Raw genomic sequence first — 21880 nt, forward strand, 5'->3', positions numbered from 1 at the left:
GTCTTCCCCTGACACATCGATCACCTGAACCCACTAAGTTGGTGCCCCACCCAAGCCTGAGTCCTGTCCTCCCAGCCCCCATGTGTCTCTTGTTCCCAAATTGTTACACACCAGGCTCTTGGCCTCCTTCACCAATAGAAATCAATCAGAGGCCAGACAATAGAAATAAATCAAATTTCTTAATCAAAAGAAATTGAGGCCAGGCTTTATTGGGGCCCCTACTGAAGCAGAGGGGAGCAAGAACAAATGACAGTGTCCTTGCATGCTCACTCCCTGAGGTGGTGGGGTGAGCTGGTTCCGTCTATGGGGTGAGGGGAGGGGTGTTCCCAGGGGTCAGTCAGGGGCGTGGCTTAGGTGACTGGCTGAACCCTTCACTGTTGTGTGCTGAGGGCATGTGAGGCATCCTGCTTTTGCTCTGGGCTCTGCAAAAGTGGCAGTTGGGGTTTTCATAGCTTTGTATCTTTTTTCCAGAATAGCTTCAACTACTCCAACTAAAAAACAGTCTATTTTTAAAAACATTTTTATTTTGTATTGGGTATAGCTGATTTACAAACTGTGTTGGGATAGTTTCAGGTGAACAGCTAAAGGACTCACCTGTACACATACATGTATCCATTCTCCCTACACTCCCATCCTGACAGGGCAGTCACATAACAGTGAGCAGAGTTGTGGGTTTGTTCCTTGTGCTGGGAAGATCCCCTGGAGAAGGAAAGAGCAACCCACTCCAGTATTCTTGGCTGGAAAATTCCATGGACAGAGGAGCTGGCAGGCTACAGTCCATGAAGACAGAAAGAGTTAGACACACACAGAAAGAGTGCACACATACACAAACACCATCGGTCCTTGACGGCAATCTATTTAAATAGAGCAGGGTGTACATGACCTTTCCATACTCCCTAACGATCTCTTTCCTCCATCCTACCCCCAGCAACTATAAGTTTGTTCGCTAAGTAAGTCTGTGAGTCTCTTTCTGAGAATGCAAAACATCCTTATTGTTGATATGAAGAAAGTTTTATGGGTTTGGATAGAAGATCCAACCAGCATGACATTTTCTTAAGCCAAAGCCTAATCGAGATCAAAGCCCTAACTCTTCATTTCTATGAAGGCTGAGAGAGGTGAAAAAGCTGCAGGAGAAAAATTTGAAGCCAGCAGGAGGTGGTTTATGAAGTTTAAGGAAAGAAGCCATCTCCATAACATAAAGTGCAGAGTGTAGTAACTAGACCTGATATAGAAGCTTCTGCAAGTTTTCCAAAAGATTTAGCTAAGAGAATCTGTGAAGGTGGCTCCACTGAATCAGAGATTTCCAGTGTAGACAAAATATCCATCTACTGGAAGAAGACACCCACCAGGACTTTGATACCTGGAGAGGAGTAGTCAATGCCTGGCTTTAAAGATGCCAAGAACAGGCTGATTCTCTTGATAAGGACTAATGCAGCAGATTACTGGAAGTCAATGGTCACTTACCACTTGGAAAATTCTAAAGCCCTTTAGAATTAGGCTGAATCTGTTCTGCCTGTGCTCTGTAAGTGAAATAATGAAGCCTGGATAACAGCGTACCTGTTGACGACACTGGTGCCAAGTGCTTTAAGTCCAGTGTTGAGACCAACTGCTCAGAAAGAAAGATTCCTTTCAAAATATTACTGCTGATTGACAAAGCATCCAAGAATGTGATGGAGAAGTACAATGAGATCATGTTATTTTCCTGGCTGCCAACACAACATCTATTCCGAAGCACATGGATCATGGAGTAATTGTGATGTTCAACTCATTGTATTTAGGAAGTACATTATAGGCTATAGCTGCATAGATAGTTATTCCTCTGTTGGATCTAGGCAAAGTCAAGTGAAAGATTTCTGCACTGAATTCATTTTTTAAAAAACGATATAGTCTTTTAAAAAAACATTTGCTAATTTATTTTTTTCTGTTGCATTGGTCTTAATTGAGGCATGTGGGGTCTTTGCTGGGTGGTGAAGGATCCTTCACTGCAGCACAAAGACTCTCTAGTGGTGTCGCCTGGGCTCAGTAGTTGTGACACGTGGGCTTAGTTGTTTGGCGACACGTGAGATCTTAGGTCTCTGAACAAGTATCAAGCCATCATTCCTTGCATTGGAAGGTAGATTCTTCACCACTGGGCGCCCAGGGAAGTCCCTTTACATTGGATTCATGATTATAGGAATCATGGGAATAGGTTGAAATATCAACATTAATGCGAGTATGGGAGAAGTAGATTTCTACCTTCACATATGATTTTGAGGGGTTCAAGAATTCACTGGAGAAAGTAAGCGCAGATGTAGTGGAAATAACAAGGAAGCTAGAGTTAGAAGTGGAGCCTGAAGATGTGGCTGAATTGCTGCAATTGCATCATAAAGCTGAAATGAAGGAGAGCTCGTTCTTATGGATGAGCAAAGAAAGTGGTTCTTGAGACAGAAACTGCTCTTGCTGAAGAACTTATGAAGTTTATGGAAATGACAACAAAGGATTTAGAATAGAACATAAACTTAGTTGAAAAAAGCAGCAGCAGACTGCAGAGGATTAACTCCAATTTTCAAAGAACTTCTACTGTGGGTAAAAACACTCTTAAAGGGCACTGCATGCTCCAGAGAAATCTGTGAAGGGGAGAGTCAAAGGATGTGGCAAATCTCATTGTTGTCTTCTTTTCAGAAATTGCCCTACCCACCCCAACCTTCAGCAACCACCATCCCGATCAGTCAGCAGACATAGACACTGAGACAAGACCCTCCACCAGCAAAAAGATTTTGACTTGTGAAGACAGAGATGATGCTCAAACTACTTTATTTTAGAAACAAAGTGTTGTTAATGAAATTCTGTATATTATTTATTTAGTTGTAAAGCTATTGCACACTTAGCAGATGTCAGACAGTGTCAATTAAACTATATACAAAGTGGGAAATGAAAAATGTGGGTGATTTACTTTATTATGATATTCAATTTATTGCCCTGGTCTGGAACACAGCCTGGACTATCTCTGAGGTTTTGCTGTATCTACATGGCTTATCGTCTACATTTTCCATCTGAAACTAACATTGGGTTGGTTGTGTAGTAAGATGGACAAACGATCTACTGTTGAGATACAGTGAAATATACATCTCAAGGCAGGATTCAGTTTTACTCCTACAAACAATGTAAGAAAACTCCTGTTATTGCATTTCCTGTATCTCTTGATCCAGATTTATTTTAAAGGCCATCAGTTCTATGAATATATGAGGATATCCCAGAAATTTTTTGTCAGGTTGATTATTCGGGATATGTTCAAACTTTTCACAGGTTTACAGTTCTATGAAGACCTACATGACCTTCTAGAACTAACACCAAAAGAGATGTCCTTTTCATCATATGGGATTGGAATGAAAAAGTAGGAAGTCAAGAGATTCCTGAAGTAACAGGCAAGTTTAGCCTTGGAGTACAAAATGAAGGCAGGAAAAGGCTACTTTGAGTTTTGTCAAGAGTACACAGTAGTCATAGCAAAGACACTCTTCCAACAAAACAAGAGAAGACTCTACATATGGACATTAGCTGATGGTCAATACTGAAATCAGACAGACTATATTCCTTGTAGCCAAATCAAGACCGGGAGCTGGCTGTGGCTTAGATCATGAGGTCCTTATTGCAAAATTTAGACTTTAATTGAAGAAAGTAGGAAAAACCACTAGGCCATTCAGCTATGACCTATATAAAATCTCTCCTATTATCCAGTGGAAGTGACAAATAGATTTAAGGGATTATATGTGGTACACAGAGTTCCTGAAGAACTATGGATGGAAGTTCATGACATTTTACAGCAGGTGCTGACGAAAACCATCCCCAAGAAAAAGAAATGCAAGAAGACACTATGATTTCTGAGGAGGCCTTACAAATAGCTGAGAAAAGTAGAGACGTGAAAGGCAAAGGAGAGAAGGAAAGATCTATCCATCTGAATGCAGAATTCCCAACAATAGCAAGGAGAGGTAAGAAAGGCTTCCTAGATAATCAATGAAAATAGAGGAAAAAAACCAGAAAGGGAAAGCCTAGAGATGTCTTCAAGAAAATTTGAGATACCAAGGGAACATTTCATGCGAAGATGGGCACAATAAAGGACAAATCAAAAGGACTTAACAGAAGCAGAAGAGATGAAAAGGGGGTAACAAAAACAAACAGAAGAAGTGTACAAAAAGGGTCTTAATGACCTGGATAACCACAATGGTGTGGTCACTCATTTAGAGAAGGTATCTTGAAGTGTGAAGTCAAGTGGGCCTTAGGAAGAATTACTAAGAACATAGCTAGTGGAGGTGATGGAATTCCAGCTGAGCAATTTAAAATCCTAAATGGAGATATTCTCTAAGATGGCAGAGGAATAGGATGGGGAGACCAGTTTCTCCCCCACAAATTCATCGAAAGAACTTTTGAAAGCTGAGCAAATTCCACAAAACAACTTCTGAATGCTGGGAGAGGCCATCAGGCACCCAGAAAGGCAGCCCATTGTCTTTGAAAGGAAGTAGGGGAAAAAAAATATAAAACATAAAGAGAGAGACAAAAGAGGGAGGGATGGAGGTCCATCCCGAGAAGGGAGTCTTAAAAGAGAGAGAAGTTTCCAAACAGCAGGAAACACTCTCACTGGCGAATCTGTGCACGCCTTGCAACCTCAGAGGGCAATATAACTGGGAGGAAAAATAAATAAATAATTAAACCCCACAGATTATGTACCTAAGGCAACGCCCAGTGGAGAAGCAGCGCAGTCCCCTGCATCCACCACTAGCAAGTGGGGGCTGGGCAGAGAGGCGCGGGCTGCATTGCTTAGAGTAAGGACCGGGCCTAAATGCCCCAAGGGCAATCTGAGGGAACCAACGTGAGGTAGCAAACCAGACTGTGGGAGAGCTATCCCGCGAAAAGCCCCAAGCTAAAATACTGCCAGGCCTGCTCACAGAACGGAGGACTGAGCAGAGCTAGCTGGCTGTGGAGCAGCCCATCCCCCGCCGGAGACAGATAGGCAAGGGCAGCCAGAGCCGGAAGAGGGCAATCGCGGCCCCAGAGAGGCATCATCTACCAAACTGCAAGCAGGCTTCATTGCTAACCAAGACTCCTTGGGATTCTGGACAGCCGACATCTGCTGGGAGGGTCGCAGCCAGAGATCAGCTCCCCAGAGGGGACATACGGCACACCTGAGAAGGTGTGCCTGTTGTACACCCAGAAAACGGAGCGGCTGGGACGGGGGAGGCGGTAAAATCACAGCCCGCCAAGCACCTGGTCACCCGAGCTGCTTGGACCGGGGAAGGGCACAAAACGCAGGCCGAGAACCTGAATCTGAGCGGCTTTGACCTGGGAAGTGCACTCAACACAGGACCGGCCTCAGGCAGTTCCTGGCACAGCAATCTAGAGCCTAAGCAGTGTAGACTGGTCAAGCACACACACCACGAGCAGGGACAAACCCAGTGTGGCCAAGACACTGGGAGCACTCCCCACAGAGTCCGTATTTGTTTGCAGTGTTCCTCCCTCCCCACAGCACGACTGAACAAGTGAGCCTAAAAAAATGTGACCGCCACCACCCCCTTGTGTCAGGGTGGAAATTAGACACTGACGAGGCCAACAAACAGAGCTAAAATGAACAGAGGGAACTGCTTTGGAAGTGACAGTTGCAATAGGTTAAAACCCTGCAGTTAGCACTGACTACATAGGAATGGGTCTATAGATCTTGAGAAGTGTAAGCCAGATCAAGGAACTATCTGAAAATGCACTGACTCCACACTGTCCACACAACACCAGAGAAAGTCCTAGATATATTTTTACTGTAGTCATTTTTTAAATTAAAAAAAATTTTAAATGTTTAACTCCTCTATTACTCCTTTCATTTTCATTGTTATAATCTACTATTACTTTGAAAAAAAAAACCACCCTATTTTTAAAGCAAACTTCATATATGTATATTTTATAATTTTTGTGACTGTTTTTTCTTTAATATTGTATTTTTGAGAATCTAACCTCTACTCTAGACTTTTAATCTTTGCTTTTGGTATTTGTTATCAATTTTGTACCTTTAAGAACCCAATCTTCAGTACCCATTTTTACTTGGGAGCAAGATTACTGGCTGGATTGCTCTCTTCCCACCTTGGACTCTCGTTTTTCTCCACCAGGTCGCCTCTATCTCCTCCCTCCCCCTTCTCTTCTCTATCCAACCCTGTGAATCTCTTTGTGTGTTCCGGGCTGTGGAGAACACTTAGGGAACTGATTACTGGCTGGATCTGTCTCTCTCCTTTTGATTCCCCTCTTTATCCTCCTGGCCACCTCTGTCTCCTTCCTCCCTCTTCTCTTCTTTGTGTAATTTCGTGAACCTCTCTGAGGGTTCCAGACTGTGGAGAGCACATAGGGAATTGATTACTGGCTAGATTGTTCTCGCCCCTTTTGATTCCCCCTCTTCTCCTCCTGGTCACCTCTATCTCCCTCCTCCCTCTTCTCTTCTCCATGTAACTCTGTGTACCTCTCCAGGTGCCCCTCACTGTGGAGAATCTTTTCACCATTAACCTAGATGTTTTATCATCAGTGCTGTATAGATGGAGAAGTCTTGAGGCTACTGTAAAAATATGACTGAAAACCAGAGGCAGGAGGCTTAAGTCCAAATCCTGAGAACACCAGAGGACTTCTGACTCCAGGGAACATTAATTGATAGGAGCTCATCAAACGCCTCCACACCCTACACTGAAACCAAGCACCACCCAAGGGCCAACAAGTTCCAGAGAAAGACATACCAATCAAATTCTCCAGCAACACAATTAGAAATGAAAATGGAGAGATCACAACAGATGACACAGAAATACAAAAGATCATAAGAGACTATTATCAGCAACTATATGCCAATAAAATGGGCAACTTGGAAGAAATGGACAAATTCTTAGAAAAGTACAACTTTCCGAAACTGAACCAGGAAGAAATGGAGAATCTTAAAAGACCCATCACAAGAACGGAAATTGAAACTGTAATCAGAAATCTTCCAGCAAACAAAAGCCCAGGTCCAGATGGCTTGACAGCTGAATTCTACCAAAAATGTAGAGAAGAGGTAACACCTATCCTACTCAAACTCTTCCAGAAAATTGCAGAGGAAGGTAAACTTCCAAACTCATTCCATGAGGCCACCATCACCCTAATACCAAAACCTGACAAAGATGCCACAAAAAAAGAAAACTACAGGCCAATATCACTGATGAATATAGATGCAAAAATCCTTAACAAAATTCTAGCAAACAGAATCCAACAACATAGTAAAAAGATCATACATCATGACCAAGTGGGCTTTATCCCAGGCATGCAAGGATTCTTCAATATCCGCAAATCAATCAATGTAATACACCACATTAACAAATTGAAAAATAAAAACCATATGATTATCTCAGTAGATGCAGAGAAAGCCTTTGACAAAATTCAACATCCATTTATGATAAAAACCCGCCAGAAAGCAGGAATAGAAGGAACATACCTCAACATAATCAAAGCTGTATATGACAAACCCACAGCAAACATTATCCTCAATAGTGAAAAATTGAAAACATTTCCCCTAAAGTCAGGAACAAGACAAGGGTGCCCATTCTCACCACTACTATTCAACATAGTTTTGGAAGTTTTGGCCACAGCAATCAGAGCAGAAAAAGAAATAAAAGGAATCCAGATTGGAAAAGAAGAAGTAAAACTCTCACTGTTTGCAGATGACATGATCCTCTACATAGAAAACCCTAAAGACTCCACCAGAAAATTACTAGGGCTAATCAATGAATATAGTACAGTTGCAGGATATAAAATCAACACACAGAAATCCCTTGCATCCCTATACACTAACAATGAGAAAACAGAAAGAGAAATTAAGGAAACAATTCCATTCACCATTGCAACAAATAGAATAAAACACTTAGGAATATATCTACCTAAAGAAACAAAAGGCCTATATATAGAAAACTATAAAACACTGGCGAAAGAAATCAAAGAGGACACAAACAGATGGAGAAATATACTGTGTTCATGGATCAGAAGAATCAATATAGTGAAAATGAGTGCACTACCCAAAGCAATCTACAGATTCAATGCAATCCCGACCAAGCTACCAACTGTATTTTTTCACAGAATTAGGTCAAATAATTTCACAATTTGTATGGAAATACAAAAAAACAAAAAATACAAAATACAAAAATGAAACTAGAATACTTTCTAACACCATACACAAAAATAAACTCAAAATGGATTAAAGATCCAAATGTAAGGCCAGAAACTATAAAACTCCTAGAGGAAAACACAGGCAAAACACTCTCCGACATAAATCATAGCAGGATCCTCTCTGACCCACCTCCCAGAATATTGGAAATAAAAGAAAAAGTAAACTAATGGGGCCTAATTAAACTTAAAAGCTTTTGCACAACAAAGGAAACTATAAGCAAAGTGAAAAGACAGCCTTCAGAATGGGAGAAAATAATAGAAAATGAAGCAACTGACAAAGAATTAATCTCAAAATATACAAGCAACTTCTGCAGCTCAATTCCAGAAAAATAAATAACCCAATCAAAAAATGGGTCAAAGACCTAAACAGACATTTCTCCGAAGAAGACATACAGATGGCTAACAAACACATGAAAAGATGCTCAACATCACTCATCATTAGAGAAATGCAAATCAAAACCACAATGAGGTAGCATTTCACGCCAGTCAGAATGGCTGCTATCCAAAATTCTCCAGGCAATAAATGCTGGAGAGGGTGTGGAGAAAAGGGAACCCTCTTCCACTGTTGGTGGGAATGCAAACTAGTACAGCCACTATGGAGAACAATATGGAGATTCCTTAAAAAACTGGAAATAGAACTGCCTTATGACCCAGCAATCCCACTGCTGGGCATACACACTGAGGAAACCAGAATTGAAAGAGACACGTGTACCCCAATGTTCATCACAGCACTGTTTATAATAGCCAGGACATGGAAGCAACCTAGATGGCCACCAGCAGATGAATGGATAAGAAAGCTGTGGTACCTATACACAATGGAATATTACTCAGCCATTAAAAAGAATACATTTGAATCAGTTCTAATGAGGTGGATGAAACTGGAGCCTATTATACAGAGTGGAGTAAGCCAGAAAGAAAAACACCAATACAGTATCCTAACACATATATATGGAATTTAGAAAGATGGTAATGATAACCCGGTATGCGAGACAGCAAAAGAGACACAGATGTATAGAACAGTCTGTTGGACTCTGTGGGAGAGGGCGAGGGTGGGATGGTGTGGGAGAATGGCTTTGAAACATATATATTATCATATGTGAAACGGATCGCCAGTCCAGGTTCGATGCATGATACAGGGTGCTTGGGGCTGGTGCACTGGGATGACCCAGAGGGATGGTATGGGGCGGGAGGTGGGAGGGGGGTTCAGGATGGGGAACACTTGTACACCCGTGGCAGATTCATGTTAATGTATGGCAAAACCAATACAATATTGTAAAGTAATAAGCCTCCAAAACAAAAGAAAAATCCTAAACGATGATGCTGTTAAAATGCTACACTCAATATGCCAGCATATCTGGAAAACTCCACAATGGTCACAGGACTGGAAAATGTTGTTTTTCATTCCAATACCAAAGAATGTTCAAACTCTCATACCATCACACACATTTCACATGCCTAGCAAGGTCATGCTCAAAATCCTTCAAGCTGGGCCTCAGCAGTAGGTGAACCAAGAGCTTCCAATATACATGCTGGATTTAGAAAAGGCAGAGGAAGTAGAGATCAAATTTCTAACATCTGCTGGATCACAGAAGTAAGGGAATCCAAAAAAACATCTTCTGCTTCATTGACTATGCTAGAGCCTATGCATGGATCACAACAAACTGGAAAATTCTTAAAGAGATGGGAATACCGGACCACATTACCTGTCTCCTGAGAAGTCTGTATGCAGGACAAGAAGCAATAGTCAGAACAGGACATGGAACAATGGAGTGGTTCAAATTGGGAAAGGAGTATGTCAAGGCTGTATGTTGTCACTCTGCTTTTTTAACTTCTATGCCAAGTACATCATGTGAAACCTTGGGCTGGATGAAGCCCAAGCTGGTCTCAAGATTGCCAGGAGAAATAACAAAAACCTCAGATGTGCAGATGATACCACCCAAATGGCAAAAAGCGAAGAGGAACTAAAGAGCCTCCTGGGGGAGGTGAAGGAATGAAAACTGGCTTAAAACTGGACATTCTAAAAACTAAGATTTTGGCATCCAGGTCCATCACTTCATGGCAATAGTATGGGAAAAAGGTGGAAACAGAGGTAGATTTTATTTTCTAGGGCTCCAAAATCACTGTGGAAGGCGACTTCAGCCATTAAATGAAAATTAATTTTAATTAAGAAATGAAAAGATGCTTGCTCCTCGGAAGAAAAGCTTAAGAGAAGAAAAAAATAACCTTACAGTGACCACTGCACGTCCTAGTGAGAGGAAGAATCAGACATCTTTCTCTATAAATTCAAGGGTAGAAATAGTAAACCATTTGAAAAAGACATGTCAAAAGCCAAGACAGGCCAGAAGCCAGGCCTTTCACATCAAACAGTTGGTCAAGTTGTGAACGCAAAGGAAAAGTACTTAAAGAAAATCAAAAGTGGTCCTCCAGCGAACACATGCATGATAAGAAAGCAAAACTGACCATCAAGGTCACATGGTAAACTGGTTTGAGAAGAAAAAAGAAAGATGCTGAGTAGAATGTGCAATTCCAAGACATCACTTTGCCGCTAAAGGCCCATCCTGTGAAAGCTATGGATTTTCCAGTAGTCATGCACATATGTGAGTGTCAGACCAAAAGAAGATTGAGCCCTGAATAAATGATGCTTTTGAATTGTGGTGCTAGATAAGACTCTTGACAGTCCCTTGGACTGCAAGGAGATCAAACCAGGCAATCCTAAAGGAAATCAATCCTGAATATTCATTGGAAGGCTAATGCTGAAGATGAAACTCCAATACTTTGCCTTTCTGATGTGAAGAGCCAAGTCATTGGAAAAGACCCTGATGCTGGGAAAGACTGAGGGCAGGAGGAGAATAGGGCAACAGAGGTGAGATAGTTGGATGGCATCAGCGACTCAATGGACATGAGTTTGAGCAAACTCCAGAGACAGTGAGAGACAGGGAAGCCTGGCATGCTGCAGTTCACGGGGTCACAGAGTTGGACATGACTTAGCAACTAAACAAGTCACCATATGTGAACAGCTCAATCAGTGGCCAAAAAGCAACAGTTTATCTTATTTATTTGTAGTAATTCATTATCTATTCTGACTATGATCCTCTGTCAATGGAGAAATAAATCTACTTTTCAAAACAGACATAGTTTGTGCTGTGAAGTCTGGCTTCTCCTTTGAGAGGGGGAGGCATAGAGGAACACAGGAGAGTCACCACTGAGGGTGCAGATCTTGATGAAATAAAAAACAATTTCATTGCACAAGTTCCAGGATATGTCTTCGGATCCAGGTATCAGGATTGGGATTGACAGCTAGACTGCATGTTACTTTAAGAGCATTCATTTTATTCTCTGCTTCCACAATAAATGTAGCCGAATCATCAGTTCTATTTAATCCCATAAGGTGGAGAAAGGGTGAAATGTCCCAAGTTCCCTCCTTGATTAGAAAAAGAAACTTGAAGTATTTATGTCTTTTGCAATAGCGAGATACTGACTTAAATATGCATATTAGGAAATAAAATGACTAAAAGAGGCATTCAAGCATAATATTTTGTTTTGTTGAAAATACTCTGAAGTTGTTTCTCTGAACATAGAAAGAATCCCTGAGTCCTGTAATAGCAGATGGTATTTTTTCCCATTATCATCATTTGCAACAATGAGACTGCCATACAAAGAAGAGTCTGATTTTTCACAAAATAGAAGAAGACAGAAAGTGTCCCATTCATGGAGATTTCTTGTTCAAGTAGTTAAACATTTCAGTGCATGGATTCCATCACTTAGCACCAAGAAAAAGGGGTAAAATAGGTTGGGGGGAAAAAAGAGACTGAGGAAGCTGTTCACCACATGTGACAAGAGACATGAGACAAGGCAGCCACCTTGTCATCATAACTGGAAGGCAGGCTTTGAATCTTGGGTGTGATCTCCTGGCTCTAAAGTGAACAGAAGGAGAACAAAGGCGGCCAAGCAAAGACTGAGTCCTGAGGCCGACAGAGCACCTGTCAGGCAGGACCACTCAGTGATGGAGTCTCTGGGTCCCCAGGAGGCTGCTGACGGGCAGGCCACAGGCTGAGTCACAACTGCTGCTGCTCCAGGAGCACAGGCCTGGCCTTACCCCTTCCCACAGTCTCTGCTGTGGGGCTCCTGCCTTGCCTGCTTGACCCAAGCCACTTCCTGAGAGAACAGGCCTTTGGAGGTAGGTCTGCAAAGGCCTCCCTACCCCTTCCTCCTGGGATGAGAGCCCGGCCCCTCTCATCTTGGCCCCTTGGGTGGGTCCCCTCCCCGCTGACACATCATGCGAAGCCCCCATGCTGCTCTCAGCCCCTGTGAGTCCTGCCCTGCCCCTGAGTGCCTGCTGTTCTTACACCACCTGCCAGGGGCCCTGCCAGCCAGCAGTCTGTGCTCAGTCAGGGGACTTGGTTAAACCCTCTAAGCATCAATAGGCCCTCAGCCTAGTGAAGGCCTCTCCCTTTTCACAATGTCACCTGACAGTGGGGACCTTTCAGAACTCAGGGCTGAGCTTTCTGAGTTTTGCTCTCAGGTGGTATAGAGTCTTATTCACCTGCTCCATTTCCAGGGTGAGGAGGTTCAGTGAGGGGCAGGGGTTGGCTGGCATTAACTTTCCCCGTCTTCACACCAGGCCGTGTGCCCCTGCCTTCCTTCTGAATTCTTGCCTCAGTACCTCTTCTTGTAAAGGATACAGGCCATTATGATGCCCATTATGATGAAATGGGAGAGAACCCCGGTGGCGATCCAGGTGATGTGATTGATGGCTGGGGCCGGGGGCTGCACTGTAGAGGGTCCCGTGGTCGGTGATGCTGCAAGGAGAGTAAGAGTGAAGCCTTTGTCCAGACCCCAAGTTCGGCAGATGCCTCCTCACCCCCCTGACTCAGGTACCCCTATTGTGAAGACAGTTTACACACATCACATGGAGACCCCTGAGATAGGTCCCCAGGCGAGATGGAGGGAAGGGAGGAGGCCAGTCCTCACGGGGCTCTGACAGCTAATGGGGGAGCAAGGTTTACAACACAGCCACTCAGTCCTGCTGTGACATAGAGGTGGTGACATGAGGATGAAGTCCTCAGGAGCTGACAGCAGAGGTGGTATTGACAGATTTCCAGAAGTAGGATTGGTGACATTTAAAAGAAAATTCTGGAAAGAGTGTACAGTGAGAAATAAATCCCAGAAATCAAAAAGATGTCTACAGGTTTGGGATCAGCAAAAATCCATGTTCAATCGTCCAAAGGTCTGTGCTGTGAGGAGAGATGTCAGGAGGTGGAAAAGGAAGGAGGATGACAGAGGATCCTGGGTCATTGCTCTCCCAGGATAACTCACTTCTGATGGATCACTTAGTCGAACACACACACACACACACACACACACACACACACACACACGAGGGGTGAGTCCATGTCACCATGAGAGGAGTATCACTTTCTCCTCCCTTCTCACTTACCCAAGGTCTTCAACATTTTCTCCCAGTGCACCATGAAATCCTGAAGCCAGGACCGACAGTCTCCCATGGAGACCTTCTTCAAGAAGTCGATCACAGATCTGTCATTCTCCCACTTCTCTTTCATCCATTTTGCCTCCAGCGTGATCCACTCTCCAGTGTCCATTCTCCGGATCACAGTGGAGGCTCATTAGTCCATTCAAGCCAAACGGCCAGGATCCACTGATGTGTCTGTTATCCTCACAGCGACATGTTATCCTGGCCTGCAGGGTGAGAGGGTCTGCCCCCACCATGGGAAAGAAAGAGCTCAGCCTTTGGGCTTGACAGATTCTTTGCCCCACTTGGGTCCACCTCCCTTGGCCCAGCTAATGTGGCCCTGTGCTCTCCTCAAAGGCCACTCCTTCCACTGGACTACTAGGGAAGGACCAATATCCAATTATACTCTTTACTTACAAACAGTGAATGTAGCTGAGCCCCTAATCTGGCCCTCCTGTACTTCGACTTTCTAACTTACCTGTGACTGTGTGTTTCTCCAGTGTAAAGTCATGCAGTTGGTCCCTAATGTTTCTGAGTGTTTCGATCTGTGTTTCCCAAGCCTTTATAGTTTCACTTCTCCCAATGGACTTGTGAATATGATCTTAGCATGACCACAATCATAGGAGAGATAAAGCTCTCCATCCACCTGGCCTTGAACCTCACACCATGGCTGCCTAGGTCTGGGCTGAGGGTCGATGGTGAAGTTATAGGAAAGAGAGTGAGTATCTGTGAAGGCAAACCGCAGTGAGGGTGAGGTTGGGAGAAGAAGACCCATAAGACCTCATCCCCCAGTTCTGTGAGAGCAGAGTACAGCTGCAGGGCTGGGCTGACATAGCAGGACAGCTCCGCCTGCCGCCCCCAGCCCCTCACCAGTTACGACTGAGGAAGACGACGAAGCCTCAGTCAAGCAAGAAACACCACAACCCTGGATATGCCCCATTTCCACTCTGCTCACAAGCTCCGCACGTGGCACTAACCGACACATATGGTTCCCAGGGATGGGCCAGGCTGGTTCAGAAGGAAAGGCCTAAACCCAGAGGACTGTCAGCTTCTCTCTGAGTGTCCTGTGGGAGATGCAGAGGGTAAGGCGGCTGTTCCTGAGGAAGCGGATCACAGCCAGTGGGGCTGGGAGTGGGGAGGATGAGCACAGAACCCAAACCTAGATAAGGGAGAGTTTATAATTACGGGTCACTGGGCTTAGCAAGGCTGGGGAGATGTGGTGATCTCCCACTAGGACAGGTTTTGGAAGCCGGGAGAAAGGCCTGGCCCACACAGCATGAAAGAGAAAGTCCAGAACTTCCGAGGCAGGTAGTAGAGGAGGGGATCCAAGGCTCAGAGAAGTGAATCTGCCAGGGCAGACACGGTATGAAAGGGCAGGAGAGTGTGCAATCCACCAGCTTCATGGGAAAGCCTGATGGACTCTATGGAGCCCGAGAGGAAAGCATGGATGAGAAGCATCTCCAATAGCTCAAGGATGAATTGTGCAGGTCAGGGATGGTGGTAGGAGACTGTGATCCTGTGGGCTTCTATCAGGAACAGGGATGGAAGCTGTGGAAACATAAGATTCCAAGTGGGGGGTGCTCTAGGGCAGCAGAAAAGTAGGTGCAGTGGTCAAAGTGGTTAGAGATTCTCAATGCCAGCCAGGGCCTGACTGCAGAGAATATGATGCTGGCTCATAGCACAGGGCGATCCTAACAGCAAGCAGATGGGCAGGAACCTAGATACAAACTGTACCATTGAAAGAAATAGAGACAGAACACAAGGCTGGATGATCAGGAAGCCAAAGGCAGCCATCCCTACCAAACACCTGATCCAGGCCCATTTTCCGGATCTGAGCCACTTCTCAGAAGGTGTCACCAAGCAAAGAAGCCATGTTCTAAAGAGGAGGGCCCTTTCATCACCACATCTAGTGCAAAAGCCCTTCCAATCTTTCCCAAAGAGCCACATGGTTAGTCACTGGGGTAAGTGAACCTGCAGAAGCAGAAACTACTCTCACATTCACGTTGCACCTAGTGTGGTCCTAATATCAGGCACAGGAAGCGTAGCATCACCATGGTCCCCCAATTGTTGAAGCGATGCTCGAAGTACCAGGTCATCAATGGATAGCAGTCCAGGTTCTGCTTACAGTGGTTATCACTGGGTCCACAGACCACACAGTGGTCATTTCTCATGCCCTGGACTTGTGACAGGCATGGAGACCTGAGTAGCTAGTAAATTATTGTGTGGTGAAGGCTACTGTATTAGTGAATTCCAGATTCAAACTTCAGACCCTACCTCCCCATCCGCCAATAGTCCGTGTACACAATATCCTGAAGGAAATACAGAGACAAGTGCCAAGCTGCAACCTCTCAAGGGCTGCAGGGGTGTGGTCCCTATCCTATCTCCATTTAATACCACTGTGGCCTTAGGTTTCCTCTAATGGTACAGAAGAAATAGTTTAGGCTTCGCGGACCCTAGGTCTCTGCTGCAACCTGCTGTCCCAGCACAAAAGCAGTCACAACTGGCGAACGATGAGCATAGCTGGAGCTCCTTCTTGGGCAGATGACCCAGCAGAACCGGTGACATCAGAGGTATCTGTGGCCAGAAAGGTGCTATGTGCCATTTTCTACTTGAAGGCTCACAACACAGACCCTACGTGTTGCAGTGGAGAAAGTCACACCATTTAAACATGGTTCTTGGTGTGGTCCTGGGGCCTGGCAGAGATGAGGCCTCTGGTCATGGAATGGAGTTGCCCATCGTGATGAGGGCTCATCAACCCCTAATCATCACTTCAGCTAGGCCAGCCGTCATAGGATAGAAGTGGTTATGTGTTTTGGCATAAGCAGGGCCACCGGGAACAAATAAGACCCATCAGTAGCTGGCCTAGATGTGACACTAGAGTTGTTATAGAGCCACTATCCTCTGCTCACACCTGTGGCTTCCCTTATGCCACTTTGGAACAAATAGCTACTCTGTAGCAAAGGAGGAGGGTGGTCATTAGCCCATAACTGCTGGATGGTTTTTATTTTCCTAAGACAAAGTACTGCATGTTGAAGACAAATCACTCCCAAAACTAGTGAAAGAAAGCAAAACTTTAAAGGTGAATCAACTGCATTACCTTGTAGAATTAAGAAAATAAAAAGCAGTTGGTAGTATGATTGTTAGTCCAAATATGTGTGTTTAAACAATTTAAAAAACTATTTTTTAAGAATATACCTGTACCTCTAAGGCAACTATGTGTAAAAGATTTACACAAACATTTTCAGTTCAAGCTAATAAAACTGCTATTGAGAAAGTATTCCACATCAGTAAGTCTGTCTTAGAAAGTTCAGATGCTAAAGCATTCCTAAAGCTTGGTGTTCTGAAGGACAAATCTGCCTCTGTGATGCTGGGTGATGTATGTGACTGGCTGGCTCCAAGTGGGCCTCGACAGGCACCTTCCTCCTGACGCTGGGGGACTGTGAGAGGAGAGTCAGACACAGGCCCCCAGGGCTGCATGGACCTCTGTGAGACACTGGGCCAGCTTCTGGAACTCCACCTCTCCTCTGGATCGAAGGCCCAGCACAAGCCATCACATAAATAGTTCATTAGGACAGCTGATAATCTGCACTATTTGGTAACCCTCTTTCAGGTACTGGGCCACATCAAATGGGTAGATGTCCACTTAGGGCATTTGGCCAGAGTCATAAACACATGGGCTCTTTTAGTAGCAGCATGTTGACTTCTTAGTTGTGGCATGCAGGATCCAGTTCCCCCACCAGAGATTGAACTCAGGCCCCTGCATTGGGAGTGTGGAGTCTTAGCCACTGGATCACCAGGGAAGGCTGGAGAACTCATTATTAACCAGACTTTCAAAAGCCATCTATTGATCCCGTGTTTTTGTTGTTCCCCAGATAGTGAGAGTCCATGGGGAACAAGACTCTGGAGAGGGATTGGCTTTGCTCTTAAGTTGAAGTTGTCATCAATGACAGAGATTCTAGGAGCCAGGTCTTTGTGGATGACTTCTCTTCTGACCAGGTAGCTCATTCCACAGGCAATCTGAACAGCCATGTGAACTAGCTTTCGTTGAGAAGCTTCCTGCTGACTATTGGCCTCTACATATTTGCACTGTCATAAAAGCAATTTAAGATACCCCCAGCTCATGTAAGGCAACCCACCATGGGCTTTTCCCCTTCTTATGTTCACACATGGCTAATAGGAAGATTTCTGTGATGAAGATGTAGCTCACAACTTTCAGGGAGCATCGTAGTCACTTGAATTTCAGAAGCTTGATCTCTGTTTTTACAAATGCTTGTTGCTCTTTATCTGGATATTATTCATCTACATAAACCCCATGGGAAGTACACCAAAAGGTACCTTCTTAGAATATATCTTTTGAGTTCCTCTCCCTGGATAGATATTTTGATATCATTCACCTAAGCTCTGGCCTCCAAAAGAGCAACACTTCTCAAGTCATACTCCTCTAGCCACAAGGTCGGATAACGGCAGATGGGAGTTGTATTGTTGGGTGTGTTGCCTCTCACATACTGAGACATCTGGGAACGACTGGGACTGAGACAGCCCTTGGGAACTACTGCTGGTGCTGATGCTATCTCCCAGTTCAATCCTTTTCACACTATGAAGATGCAAAACAGCTAATACTAGTACCACAAGAAATATAACTGGACAGCAAATCCCTACGCTGATAAAAAACACATGTGTAGACACGGCTGTAGACAAGGCTGCATGTACAGGATCATAAATGGGTTCTTCTGATAGTGGTTTTGTCCAAGGCTGAAGTTTTCCTTCCTCAATTTCTGGATGGCAACTTTTCCTTCATTTCAGCTCTAAGACTGTGAAGCTTTCTGAAGTTACTGTCAAGTTGAGGTGTATTTAGTGTCATAACTTCAGAATCTACTCTGCCAGGACAGGACAGCTCGAGCCCAAACACTGATACAGTGTGTGGAAGCCCCGGGCCGCAGTCAGCCTAGCAGACCCAAGCTGTTCCAGCAGCAGCCTGCTGGATCCCCATCCCAGGGAGACCGCCCTGCACATCCATCCTGCTGTGAGCGCCCACCTCCACCGCCCAGGACAAGGAAGCTAGGCCACTTGCTGCTGCCCACATGGCCTGAGCTCTTGAAAGACGAATAGCTCCTACCCCGGCCACCTTCCCAGTGTTAACTGATCCATCATAAAGAGCGCTGGTCCTTCAAGGGCCCAGAGCAGTAGGGAAGGGACCTAATTCCCTTCAGCAGTAGTAAAAAGGGACCAGAGAGCAGTAGGGAAGGGACTTATATCTCTTCAGCAATAGTAAGAAGGGACCAGAGAGAAGTAAGGAAGGACCTGCTGGTCCTTCAATGGCCGAGAGCAGTAGGGAAGGGGTCTACTTTCCTTCAGCAGTAATAAGTAGGGACCAGAGAGCAGTAGGGAAGGGAGGTACATCTCTTCAGCAGTAGTAAGAAAGGACCAGAGGCAGTAGGGAAGGGACCTGGTGGTCCTTCAAGGGCAGAGAGCAGTAGGGAAGGGACCTACTTCAGTTCATCAATACTATGAAGGGACAGGAAGGAGCTCTGTGCACAGATCATCAATTCAGTTCAGTCGCTCAGTCGTGTCCGAATCTTTGCGACCCCATGAACCACAGCAGGCCAGGGCTCCCTGTCAATCACCAACTCCCGGAGTCCACCCAAACCCATGTCCATTGTGTCAGTGATGCCATCTAACCATCTCATCCTCCGTCGTCCCCTTCTCTTCCTGCCCTCAATCTTTCTCAGCATCAGGGTCTTCTCAAGTGATTCAGCTCTTCACGTCAGGTGGCCAAAATATTGGCGTTTCAGCTTCAACATCAGTCCTTCAAATGAATACCCAGGACTGATCTCCTTTAGGATGGACTGGTTGGATCTCCTTGCAGTCCAAGGGACTCTCAAGAGTCTTCTCCAACACCACAGTTCAAAAGCATCAATTCTTCGGGCCTCAGCTTTCTTTATAGTCCAACTCTCTCATCCATACATGACCACTGGAAAAACAAAGGACTTGAGTAGACGGACCTTTGTTGACAAAGTAATGTCTCTGCTTTTTAACATGCTGTCTCAGTTGGTCATAACTTTCCTTCCAAGGAGTAAGCGTCTTTTAATTTCATGACTGTAATCACCATCTGCAGTGAGTTTGGAGCCCAGAAAAATAAAGTCAGCCAGTGTTTCCATTGTTTCCCTATCTATTTGCCATGAAGTCATGGGACCAGATGCCATGATCTTAGTTTTCTGAAAGTTGAGCTTTAAGCCAACTTTTTCACTCTCCTCTTTCACTTTCATCAAGAGGCTCTTTAGTTCTTCTTCACTTTCTGCCATAAGGGTGGTGTCATCTGCATATCTGAGGTTACTGATATTTCTCCCGGCAATTTTGATTCCAGCTTGTGCTTCCTCCAGCCCAGTGTTTCTCATGATGTACTCTGCATAGAAGTTAAATAAGAGGGTAACAATTTAAAGCCTTGATGGACTCCTTTTCCTATTTGGAACCAGTCTGTTGTTCCATGTCCAGTCCTAACTGTTGCTTCCTGACCTGCATACAGGTTTCTCAAGAGGCAGGTCAGGTGGTCTGGTATTCCCATCTCTTTCAGAATTTTCCACAGTTGATTGTCATCCACACAGTCAAAGGCTTTGGCATAGTCAAGAAAGCAGAAATAGATGTTTTTCTGAAACTCTCCTGCTTTTAGGATGATGCAGCGGATGTTGGCAATTTGATCTGTGGTTCCTCTGCCTTTTCTAAAACCAGCTTGAACACCTGGAAGTTCAAGGTTCAGTATTGCTGCAGCCTGGCGCAGTAGGCGGCAGCTGCGATGGCGCAGAAGGGCAGATCATGGGCTTGTGGTTTTCAGGGCGGCTCTGGGTCCCTTTCCCGGGCTCCAGGACTCCCACTTCCCAGGGCCGGGCTGAGCCCTGGCGGGCCTCAACAGCATTTCCTGTACGTTCTGGCCCCCTTTTCTCCTAGCGTCACCTCCCAAAGTCCCCGCATTACTGCTTCACCAAGGCACCCCTGTTCTGGCCCGGGGAGCCCGCAAGCAGCCCGGGGGAGCCAGGGGAAGGGAAAGAGGAGAGGGCGGCGGCGCCACCCCCAAGAAGTTTCGCGAACCCCTGCGCACACCACCACCCCTGTTCAGGTCGTAACTCACCCAACTCCACCCCCTCCGCGCGCCCCGTGCAGGTTCATCCCGGAACTCACTGCCAGACGTCCCGCTGAACCAGACAATGAGAAGCAAGTCCACGAAGCCAAGATGGGTCTCGGGGCCACCCATCTCTCCCTTTGCCACCTGGATCTCGATTTTGCAGGAGTGGAGCATGCCAGGTCAGAGGAGCGGATCCTTTCTGGGGAGGCAGACACTGCACTTCTGGGGCCGCCGACGTCGCTCTGCCCGGACGCCCCGCCCCAGGCAAGGCCCGCGCAGTCATTAACCGGCGGCTTCCCCAGGCTGCTAGCTCGCGACCAGGGTGTTGCCACCTCCTCCTCTTCCCACTTGTTTGAACGATTCGCGGTCTGATAGCCAGAATATTCCTAGTTAAATCATTTTGTCATTTTGGTCTTCCTAATTAATAGAAATTGATCAGAGGTCGTCAGGGAAGAATTTCTGGCAAGAAGGTCATGGAGGGGCGAGCTCAGGGCTTCCTGCTTCCCCATCTTGAGCTTGCCTTGGATGATCACTGACCTCTTCATTGTATTGAGTTTCCTTAGGGTGTTCCATACCATCTTATGAAAACTTGAAGGAAGTTTTCAGCCAACCCAGTTATTGCTTCCGGTGCCAGTTCAGGTGGCAAACTTAATTGATAAATGTCGTCTGTGTCCTGACCATTCCACTGACCTGCCCTTCTCTCATCTCTCTCCCTCTCCTTGGGCTTCCTGAGTCCCAGAGACACAGCAGTATTGAAATTAGGTTAGTTCATCACTCCGCAAGTAGCTTCGGTCCCATTTGTTTATTTTTCCTTCAAAATTTCAATGCCAATGCATTTTGAAGAAGGATTCTGTGTAATTCTACAGGTTGTTTGCCCCTCCTTTTTTTTTTTTTTTGTATAATTGTACAACCTTTGAAATTTACATAAGTTATAATGATCCAGTATTATTTGTCTTTCAAAAAAAAACAACAACAACTTTCTCTTTCTCCCAGCAACCATCTAAGGGGAATTAAAGTTCCTGAAAGAAGGCCAATTCAAGATGGCTTCTACTCTGATAGAAACAGAAAACAAAAAGATGAGGAAAAGCAATAAAGAAATGGGT

At 45.1% G+C, this 21880-nt stretch overlaps 2 pseudogenes; both read right to left on the reverse strand.

Annotated features, from left to right (window-relative positions):
* Positions 1-12846: 12846 nt before the first annotated feature.
* Positions 12847-20906, reverse strand: LOC129659925 (UL16-binding protein 3-like; annotated as a pseudogene).
* On the reverse strand, positions 17112-20821 carry LOC129619525 (tyrosine-protein kinase RYK-like; annotated as a pseudogene).
* Positions 20907-21880: the final 974 nt, after the last annotated feature.

This window comes from Bubalus kerabau, chromosome 9 (genome assembly GCF_029407905.1).
Source record: "Bubalus kerabau isolate K-KA32 ecotype Philippines breed swamp buffalo chromosome 9, PCC_UOA_SB_1v2, whole genome shotgun sequence".
In the NCBI taxonomy this organism is placed as follows: domain Eukaryota; kingdom Metazoa; phylum Chordata; class Mammalia; order Artiodactyla; family Bovidae; genus Bubalus; species Bubalus kerabau.